Here is an 11,992-nt window from a genome sequence, read left to right as displayed (position 1 = left end):
ATTGGCTAAGACTTGGGGCCAAAAAGAACATGGATTTACCCAGGAATCTCTGATTCCCTCCTCCTCCCCCCCCCGCCCAAAATGGAAACATCTATCAGGTTGGAGGGGGGAAAAAGGGTAGTCAACTTCTGTTGAGTTATGGGGCTTTAAATTTTACTGTTTGTTGCTAGCTTTTTGTTTCATATTTAGGAACCAGTAATGTTTCTGATTATGTATAAAGTTTGCTTAAGTGCCTTTTAGTTAATGTTGTTTTGTATACGTGTACATTTCCAATAGTAACGTTAAGTCCTATTCTCAGTTCTGCCCCCCATCATCTCTCTCACACACAAACAACATTTTTTTTTCTTTTTTAATTACCCTAATAAGGAACAAATTATGTATTTGGATTGTATATGTACATGTATTGTAAATGGATCATGGATGTTTCTTCAATCAATAGGTATACAGTTGAATTATTTCTAGATTCTAGTCTGTTTCACCAATGAAGTCCTGCCAAAATCATAACCATTTTGGTTTTATATATATATATATATATATATATATATATATATATATATATATATATATATATACTGTAATTCAAGTTCTTACTGGGTTCTTTTTTTTCACATTTTGGCAATCATTTTATCCATTTACATAATAAAGTCCTTTGGAATTCTGACAGGAGCTGCATTAAATGTATATATTAATTTATAAAGTGACATTTTAAAAAGTCTTCCAATCCGGAGACATGGCATGTGTTTCCATTTATTCAGTTGTTTTATGTCCTTCAATAAAATATTAGGATCTCTTTCATATACACCCTCTAGCTATATTTGTTAATGCGTTCCTAGACATTTTATCATTTTTACTATAGTGTATTAAGGTTTTTTTTCATTTCCATTTCTTATTTTTCTCTGTAATGGAGAAAAATTAGTTTATATAGTCTTATAAACAGTATTTTACCAAATTTGATATTAACACTAATCTCTCTTAGTGGTTCTTACTTTCTAAGTTCAAAATAATATCTGTGAGTAAAAATAATTTTGTCTGATCCTGATTTGATGACAGTATTTTGCTTTTTAATGTTTGATTTGCTTTTTTTCTTTTATTTCAAGAAATAGTCTTTACTATTTTAGAATATTTAGCTTAATTCTTTTAATATTTTATTTCAATCTTACTTGGAATGGTAGCTGAATTTTTTTCAATTTTTTCTTTTTTTTTTGCCACCTATTGACATAAGCAAATGGTTTCGTTGTTTGCTTGGTTTAAAATAATGAATTATGTTGAAGATTTTCTGTTGCAAAATCATCCTTACATTCTTGAAATATATCTTACTTGTCTGAGTTGTATTTTAAAAAATATTTTACTGTATTTAACTACTCATGTGTTTGTGACTTTTGCATTTATAAACTACACGAAGACATAGACTGGGTCTTGTAAATTGAAATCTGTCTTCTACACCTAGAAAAAAACAGTTCATACGTACAATTGTAGCCTCCCACCCCAGACCTCTAGGATTCCATTGTGTCTTATGAGAGGGAGTTTTAATGGTAATGGATTCAATGAGCACAAACTGTGTAGCCATCCATGGAAGCCTTACCTAGAAAAGTGCCCCATTCTAGAACAGTTTACTCTAAAATTTCAAATTTACTGCCATTGAATATATCAAGTGTCTTAATGTCTTCTGTAGTTGGGGGTTATACCTTATTTCTTATTCCTAACTACATTTTCATTTTCTCTCTTGGTCGGACTTGTTGGGGGTTTAATCTGTTTGTATTTTGAAAGAACAAGATTTTTTTACTTCTACTTTAAAATTTGTATTCCTTTTTAATACCTTTTATTTTGGAATAATTATACGTTTGCAAGAAGTTGCAAAGATAATACAGCCATGTACCCTTCACCCCATGGTTACATCCTACAAAGCTATAGTATGAATTAAAACCAGGAGATCGACATTGGTCCAATGCATGTGTGCGAGTGTATTTCTATCCTTTTATCACATGCAGATTAGTGTAACCTCCACCATACTCAAGATACAGAACACTTCCATCACCACAAAGATCTGTCTTGTTCTGTCCATTTATAGTCATGCCTCCCCCTTTCATCCACCTTTCTTAAACCCCAGCAACCAGTTTGTTCTCCATGTATATAATTTTGTCCTTTCAAGAATGTTACATAAATGGAATCATATACTGTGATGCTTCCAAATTGTTGTGTGTATCAACAGTTCTTTCGTTTGATTACTGAGTAGTGATACGGCTATACATAATTTGTTCAGGTTGTGTGTGTAGACGGATGTGTCAAGGAGTTGTGGGAGCTGGGTCATCAACCTTGATTCTTAATTCTCTATGACTTTCTTTTGATTTATTATAATTTTTAAAAATGTTCTTTAGTTGCATACTTAGTTTATTGTCATTCTCTTTTATTTTTTTTTTTAGTAATGGAAGCATTTAGACTATTTTCTACTGCATACAGTTTAGCTGTGTTAAGATATTTTGATGTCAAGTGCTCTTTTTATTATGTTTCAATTATGCCTTTAAGTAGAAAGTATTTTGAAGAGTGTGTCTTAATTTTATATTGTGAGGACTTTGTTTTGTTTTCTTTTTTCCCCTTTATGTTATTATTTCGTGTTGTAAACTTCTGGTTTACAATTCAATTATGGTTAGAGAATGTGGAGTATAAAATCTGTACTTTTTGGAATTCATTAAGGTTTTCATGGTGGCCAAGAATTTGATTTTTTTTTTTTTTTCTGGTTGGTTTGTTCATATTTATCATTACTTGTTTTACATTTGCGTTTGGATAGCTCAGGTCAGCCAAGGGCAAGAGCAATTCGTCTGGCATGCTATGTTGTGGTATGTTGGGGTTGCCAGTTTGGAGCATCTGAATTTTTTCTAAGTAGGAGAGAGCTGTGATACGAATATGAAGATGGACTAAAAAACTACTTGTACTCAAGTCAGCGAAGACGGAAACCAAGAAGAAATATAATTACAGGAAGACAAAATACTGTAATTTACTGTCTCAGAGGTGCCAGGTCCTGTGCTTAGCTTTCACTCGTATTAATCATTAAATCTTCAAATGCGTGTACACCATGCTGTATAGAATACACTGTAAATCTTCAAATGCGTGTACACCACGCTGCATAGAATACACTGTATAAAGGCACATGTACTAAAGATGTTTCTAAGAGAACTAGAAAATAAAATGATTAAACCTTCACAAGAATACAGTGAGTAGGTGTGACACTTTTTATTTTACAGAGAACGAAATAGAAGTTCAGAAAGATTAAGAAAGTTTCCCAAGATCACACAGATAATAAAAAACAGTTGGGGTTGTGATTGATTTTTTTAAATACTTCATGGATATAAGAAATTTAATATATACATATTTATAGAAAATAAAATTATACAGATGCATCTGTTAAAACATGTATCGTTCACATTTTCTATAACATTGTTATTTTGTCCACATGAGCTGTCAAATTCTGAAATAGTTGTATTATTGGTTTTATTGCGATACATGTTTATCAAGTTCTTATAGGTCTAGAAGTTTTAGCTTTATGTTATTTAGTCTATACAGGAACACGATGTATATATTCTTTATGATTGTGTCTTTTATTACACAATACTCCCTTTTTGTCTTTAATTAGTTTGGGCCTTGAATTTTGCTTAATTTGACAATATTGCAGCCATGTATTGTTACTTCATTAAAATTTTTTCATCTTTTTAAAAGAATATAGATAATGTAGATATGTTATAAAGAATAACATGATGAACACCCATTGAAGTTGTGTGTGTGTGTGTGTAAAATTTATTTTTGGAGATTTACTCCATTTCTGTATAAACCAGTCTTGGTGATAAAAGCAGACTTATCTTTAGATTTTCTCTCCCAACTTTGGAAAGATTTAAACAATATGCAAAATATAGGAATTCAGATTTGTTTTCAAACTGTATTAAGGTCTGTTTAAGCATGAGCCCAAAAACAGTACAGGGTGGGAATGGGATCAAAAGAAGGTGAACAAAATTGTGAAAAGCTTACTTTTAAACACAAATTTGATGGAGAAGAGAACCTGGTTGAAGCATTTAAAGGGAAGGATATGGAAATACCAAAATTCACTTAGTTCCAAATGATAAACATGCAACTATTGGAAATTCCATTTCAATCTCCAGTGATAAATATCATCTGTATAAATTACACCTTAGTTGTGTCATTCTGGATGGGAACAATCCTTTGACAATGTATGTGTATACAATGTACACTTCAAATATCTTACAATTTTATTTGTCCATTATACCTCACTAAAGCTGAGGGAAAAAAGCTTTTTCAAGAATGGGTCTTGACATGAAAAAATGCTCAACCTCACTAACCATCAGAGAAATGCAAATAAAAACCACAATGAGATACCACGTCACCCCAGTCAAAATGGCTATCTATAAATCAACAAACAACAAGTGCTGGCGAGGATGTGGAGAAAAGGGAACCCTTGTGCACTGTTGGTGGGATTGCAGATTGGTGCAGCCACTATGGAAAACAGTACGGAGGTATCTCAAAAATCTGAAAATGGAACTACCTTATGATCCAGCAATTACACTCCTAGGTATCCGGAGAAATCCAAAACTCTAATTCAAAAACATTTATGCACCCCTATGTTTATTGCAGCACTATACACAATAGCCAAGACATGGAAACAACTGAAATGCCCATCGGTAGATGACTGGATTAAGAAACTCTGGCACATTTCTACAATGGAGTATTATGCAGCCATAAAGAAGAAAGAAATCTTACCATTTGCAACAACATGGATGGACCTAGAGAACATTATGTTAAGTGAAATAAGTCAGAGAAAGACAAATACCATATGATCTCACATGTGGAAGCTAAAGAAAAGAATAAATGAACTAATCAAACAGTTTCAGAGACAGAGGAAAAACTGAGGGATGCTAGGTGGGGGTGGGTATGGGGATAAGGGACAAGATGAGGGGATTAGAAATCACTGTGGGTAACCACAAGATGGCCACAGGGTTAGAAAAGTTAATTTGGGGAATGTAATCAATAATGTAAAGATTTGGTAGGGTATCCGATGGACACTTGTCTTGTTAGGGAGACCACCTCAGGGATGATGTAGATGCCTGATCACTGCGCTGTACACCTGAAGCTGAAGCTGAACAATAATGAATGTCAACTACAAGTTTATATATATGTGTATATATATACATGTGTACATATATATGTGTGTGTGTGGATATATATATATATATATATATATGTATGTATGTATGTATGTATATAGTTACAAGAAGCGGAGTACAGCATTAGGAATAGAGACGGTGTAATGGCTGTGTTCGATGTCAGAGGGATAGTGGCTGTGTGGAGGGGGGTTGACACTGTGGGGGATATAAATGATAAATGTCTATTGTTTTGTGCTCCTAAAACCAAACAAACAAAAAAAAGATTGGGTCTTGACTCGATAAGTATTATGGTTCCTAGATTAGTATTTGAAAACAGATTGAAATAAATTCAGTAATTTCTAAAACTTTTTTGAATTTTAGATCCTCTTTGATTTAAATTGAAAAGAAAACCAATCTTATTTTGTGGATGTGTAGGGAAATTTCCCTCCATATGGCATCAGATGTTTTCATAAACATGGAAATGCAATGAAGATACAGTTGCTAGTGAAAAAAAATAGTCACTATGTAAGCCAATGTTAATTTTCTCATTCACAGAAATATTTGTAATTGTCTACAATCTAGAACTAGGCAGATAAATTCCCAACTTGCATGGAATTTATATCCTAGTGGGATGAGACAGACCATAAAAAATTACATTTAGACATTGTGGTTATTTTTTTCTGGATCAAAATTCACATTATAGAATATTCTGCAGAAAAAGGTTGTTTTCTGCCATTAAGATAAGAATGTTCCTTGGAAGAGAATTTGTTCTATTCTGAAAGGGCCTTGAGTTTCCCCATTTCAATTGCTGGGATTACATGGCTTGAGATGAGACCTGAAACTGGAAAGACAGCAATACAAAAAATACCAGATTTTTTATTTTTTTCAGTCAGGATGTTACAGGGAAGCTGGACATGGAGCATCAAGACCAACTTCAACCTTGCTATTCTCCAGATTTTGAAATTTCCTTATTAGATTTGTAAAGTGTATGTTCAGGGCAGAATTGTCGCCTGTCATGTCAGACTATTTCTCTGCACAGTCGGGTTTGGGGGACAATTTGAGTGATAGTATATCTAAATCCACGTAATAGTAAAGTGAGGTTCTGTATTTTATTCCTTTCATATGCATGTGCTGTATAATACTATGGTCATCAAAAATGGAATTTTAGTTATTTTTAAGGTAAAATTGTATATCAAAAAGAATGAGCATTTTCTATTAGAAATGTTTGTAATTTTCATAGTCCAATAAAAGAAAAGGCAGGATATAAATGTGATTGAACAATCAATACTTCTAAACAAGATCTTTCATTTCTCCATGAGGTGGCAGCAGCTCTTCAGTTATCTGAGAAATCCTACAGTGAAAGTGGTGTTCAAAGCCTTAGAACCGGTCCAACTGAGAATTTTTACAGGATGTGATTTTGTGTGTGTCCCACCTTTCTTCTCTTTCTGTCTGTCTATCTTTCTCCCTCTCCACCTCTCTCTCTTTCTCTTCTTTGTCTTTTTTTACTGGCCAAGTTCAGTCAGGGGTCACATTTTTTATTAGACTCAAGTCTTTTTGTTCTGAAAGGGCCTACTTATGCTGAAGTCAACAGACTTGAGCATCCACTGAGATTCACTTGGCTGACTGTGGAGACAATGGAAGCATAAGTGAACTTGCATTTTACAGGACAGGATTTCTTCCTTCCTATGATATGCCTTTATCTTTTTAAAGAGAAGTTTCAGGGGATTGAATAGAGCCATTACAGATATAATAAGGATGCAACCGATATTTTGTACAACTGGGTTAATTTAAGGCTTTAAAGTGATTTATTTACTTTTATATTTTTGCTTTAAAATCATGTTAGAGCTTAAAGATGAGATTATATTAGGCTTCCTTTTTGAGGAGAGAACTGTTTTCTGGAAACACTCAGTTAAAAGATTTAAAATTGCACTTCATTTTCCACCAAAGTTTTAAAACTAAATTGTTCGATGATTTTGACTCCAGTATATTGAATACATTTAATTCTAATAGGTTTTCTTCTCCAAATGTTTCAAATTATAAGACAATCCTGTCATTGTATTCTTCATCAGAATCTGGCACTGCCTCTCTTTCTCTGCTTATTTTGCTTAAATGACACTATTTCTGGACTGAGTAATGACAGACATGCTTGATATAAATATATGTTTATAATGTTAGAGTCATTTTTAGAAGGTTCAGAAAGTCTTTTCAGCTAATGTTCTTGATCATACGTCCCACTTTAAAAATATTTTTTCGATAACATGTTCATTTTTTTGGTAATGTTCTATGTGTTTAATTTTTGCTTCTATATTGATTTATTTCCCTTACTTTTTTTTTAATACTGATCCTGTTTTTATTTACATTTTTAATAATTTTTTTTACAAATGGGACTGAATTTATTTAACTTCTTTTTTTATTAGTTTCAGATGCACAAAACAATGTAATAGACATTTATCATTTATATCCCTCACACTGTCAACCCTCCCTCCCCACATCCGCTATCCCTCTGACATCGCACACAGCCATTACATTTCCACTGCTCTATTCCTAATGCTGTACTCCGCTTTTTGTAACTATATAAATAACATATATATATATACACACACATACATATGCATACATATATATGTATGTATATATATACATGTATATATATACATATATACAAGTTTATATATATATATATATATATATATATATATATATATATACACATATATATGTGTATGTATGTGTGTATATATATATATACACACTGTAGTTGACATTCATTATTCTTCAGCTTCAGGTGTACAGTGCAGTGATCAGGCATCTACATCTTCCCTGAGGTGGTCTCCCTAACAAGACAAGTGTCCATTGGATACCCTACAAAATCTTTACAACATTATTGATTATATTCCCCAAATTAACTTTAATAACCCCATGGCAATCTTGTGGTTACTGACAGTGCTTTTTTTTTTTTTTTAAGTTTATTGGGGTGACAATTGTTAGTAAAATTACATAGATTTCAGGTGTACAATTCTGTATTACATCATCTATAAATCCCATTGTGTGTTCACCACCCAGAGTCAGTTCTTCCATCACCATATATTTGTTGCCCCTTACCCTCATCTCCCACCCTCCTCCCCCCTTACCGTCTGGTAACCACTAAACTATTGTTTTTGTCTATGAGTTTTTGTTTCTCATTTGTTTGTCTTGTTCTTTTGTTGTTTTTGGTTTATATACCACATATCAGTGAAATCATATGGTTCTCTGCTTTTTCTGTCTGACTTATTTCATTTAGCATTATACTCTCAAGGTCCATCCATATTGTCACAAATGTTCCTATATCATCTTTTACTTTTTTAATAGACTTCATTTTTTGTAGCAGCATTAGGTTCAAGATTGCAAGATTGGAAGGTTCAAGATTAGGAAGATTGAGGAAAAAGAACAGAGTTCACATATAACCCCTACCCCACATCTGCACAACCCCCACTATCATCATCCCACACCAGCTATTTTTTCTATTATTGATGTCTAGTTTAATTCCAGTGTTGTCTGAGAACATGCATGATTTCTGTTCTTTCAAATTCGTTATGATATGTTTTATGGCCTGGAATGTATTTTGGTGAATGTAGGTAAATTTGAGAAGAATATATGTTCTGCTGTTGTTGGATGAAGTTGTCTATAGATATCAATTATATCCAGTTGTTTGATGGTGCTGTTGAGTTCAACTATGTCCTTCCTGATTTTCTGCCCACTGGGTCTGTCCATATCTGACACAGGGATATTGAAATCTCAAACTATAATCGTGGATAGATTCATCTATTTCTCCTTGCAGTTCTATCAGTTTTTGCCTTATGCATTTTGATGCATGCACATTGGAGTTGTTATGTCTTAGAGAATTCATCCCTTTATCATTATCTAATGCCCCTGTTTATCCATGATAATTCTCCTTGCTCTGATGTCTGCTCTGTATGAAATTAATATACCTACTCTTGCTTTTGATTAGCATTAACATGGTTTGTATTTCTCCATTCCTTCACTTTCAATCTATATGTGTCTTTAAAGAGGGTTACTTGAAGGCAACTTATAGTTGGGTCTTATTTTTTATCCGCTATGACAATCTCTGTTTATTAATTGGGACATTTAGATCATTGATGTTCAAAGTGGTTATTGATATAGTTTGATTAATATCTACTATATTTGCTACTATTTTCTATTTGTTGCCCTTGTTCTTTCTTTTTTTTTTTTTTTTTTTGTCTTCCACTCTTTTTCTTTCTTTTGTGGGTTTAATTAAGCATTTTACATGATTCCATTGTCTTTCTTAGCTTATCAATTATACTTCTTTTTAAACTTTTTTTAGTGGTTGCCCTAGATTTTGCAATACACAATTACTACTAATCCAAGTCCACTTTTGAATAACACTATACTGCTTAATAGGTGGTACAAGTTCCTTATAAAAACAAAATATTCCTAATTCTTCCCCTTCGTGCTTTCTATCACTGATGTGATTCATTGCACTTATATATAAGCAATACATAATCATACACAAAAGCATACATAATCAAATGCATTGTTGAAAGAAAAGAATAACAAAAGCTTTTATTTTATCTTAATTCATTCTCCAGTGCTCTTTCTTCATTTCCGTCTGAGTTTTAGACCTATATTGTTTTCCTTCTGTCTAAAGAACTTCTTTTAACATTTCTTGCATGGCAGGTTTACTTGCAACAAATTCCCTCAATTTTTGTTTGTCTGGGAAAGTCTGTTTCTCCTTCACTTTTAAAGGATACTTTCACAGGAAACAGACTTAAGGATTGTTTTTTTTCTTCTTCTCTCAACATTTAAAAATTTTTATTTCCCTCTCTTCTTGCTTGTATTGTTGCTGAGGAGAAGTTTGATGTAATTCTTATCTTTGCTCCTTTACAGGTAAGTTTATTTTTATTCTGGCACCTTTCAAGATTGTATCTTTGATTTTTTTGCAGTTTGAAAATGCAAAAATGATAGGTGTAGGTTTTTTGTTTTGTTTTGTTTGCATTAATCCTGCTTTGTGTTTTCTGAGCTTCCTGGTCTTGTGGTTTGGTGTTTTACTTTAATTTGGGGGATATTCTCAGTTATTATTGTTTCAAATATTTCTTCTGTACCTTCCTCTCTTTGCCTTCTAGTAGTTCCATTATGTGTATGTTATAACTTTTGTGTTTGTTCCACAGTTCTTGAATATTGTTTCTTTTTTTTTTTCAATCTTTTTTCTCTTTGCTCTTGTATTTAGGAAGATTCTGTTGACATATCCTGAAACCTAGTGATTATTTTGTCAGCCATATCCATTCTACTAATGAGCACATCAGAGTCATTATTAATTTCTATTATAGTGTTTTTTATCTCTAGCTTTTTGTTTTTTTATTTGATTATAAGAAAAGTTGAGCATCTCTTCTCTTTTTTAATTTTTTTGATTGTGATGAAAGACATATAACAAAATTTACCATCTTAAGTATTTTTAAGTTACAGTTCGGTGGTATTTAGTACATTTATAATGTTGTGCAACCACCACCATTCATCTCCATAACTCTTTGTATCTCATAAAATTGAAATCAATAGTACAAATAGGTAGAACTAAGAAGGCAACAGAGGAATTAAAATAGAATATTCAAAATATCAGATTAACCTAAAAGGAGGAAGAGAAAAACAACAACAAGATGCAAAACCAGAAAACAATTCACAATGTAATAGACCCAAACCTAATCATACTGAAAATTACTTTCAAAATAAAGAAACTAAGCACTAATTAAAAAGCAGTGGTAATCAGACTGGATAAATTAACAATCTTTATATTTGTTGAACGTAAACCATATGCCATTAAATGCTGAGGTAAAGAAGCAAGTGATCTATATTAAATAAAAAAGTAGACTTCAAAACAAAGAATATAAATAAAAAAGATAAAGAGGACTGCTTAATAATGATAAGGCCAGTTAGGAAACCATAAGAATCATAAATGTGTATGCATCTAAAACAGAGCTTCCAAATATATGAAGCTAAGACTAACAAAACCAAGGGGAGAACTACATAAATGTACAACCATATCGAGAGATTTTAACACCCTCTCTCAGAAATTGATTTTTTAAAGTATATTAGAGTGGCATTAAAAAATTGAACAGCAGTAGCAACCCCTTTTATAAAACACTGTCTCAAGAACTGCAGAAAAAACATGGAATATTCACAAAAATAGATGATATGCGGGGCCATGAAACAAGTCTCAATACATTTCAAAAGAATGAAATGTTCTTAGACCTCAATAGAATAAAAGCAGAAATCTGTAACTAGAAAATTTCCAGCTTCTATAGAGCCCATGAGTCAAAAAAGAAATTACAAGAAAAAAATTGGAAAATACTTCAAACTGAAAGATAATGAAAACACAATATATTAAGATTTGTGGGATGTTACCTCATGTAGCTTAGAGAGAAATGTTTAGCTTTAAATGAATAATAAATAAGGAATGTTTGAAATCAGCAATCTAACCTTCCACTTTAAATTAGAAAAAGGAATGAATTAATACTAAGTAGAAGGGAAGCAATAATAATAAGAAAAAGATAAATGAAATAGGAAACAGACAAATCTAGAGAAAATTATCAAATACTATATTTCATTCTTAGAATGAAACTTGAAAAAGATGAATAAATTTGGTAAACCCTTAGCAAGACTGATAACAACAACAAAAAAAAATGGAGAACATTAATATTAGGAATGAAAGGGAGCATCTCCAGATTCTGCAGAGATTATAAGAATAATAAGGGCTTACTACTTCTGGGGCAAATTTGAGAATGTAAGATTTTTACAACCACTTTGAAAACAATTTTGTCCCTCCCTACTCACAG

At 32.2% G+C, this 11,992-nt stretch overlaps 1 protein-coding gene across 2 annotated transcripts in view; it reads left to right on the top strand.

Moving 5' to 3' along the window:
* Positions 1 to 11,992, top strand: part of RAB18 (RAB18, member RAS oncogene family) — a 61,190-nt gene that overhangs the window by 36,160 nt on the left and 13,038 nt on the right. The window lies entirely within an intron of this gene.

Source organism: Rhinolophus sinicus, linkage group LG02 (assembly GCF_036562045.2).
Source record: "Rhinolophus sinicus isolate RSC01 linkage group LG02, ASM3656204v1, whole genome shotgun sequence".
NCBI lineage: Eukaryota > Metazoa > Chordata > Mammalia > Chiroptera > Rhinolophidae > Rhinolophus > Rhinolophus sinicus.
This window is presented reverse-complemented; position numbering and strand designations above follow the sequence as displayed.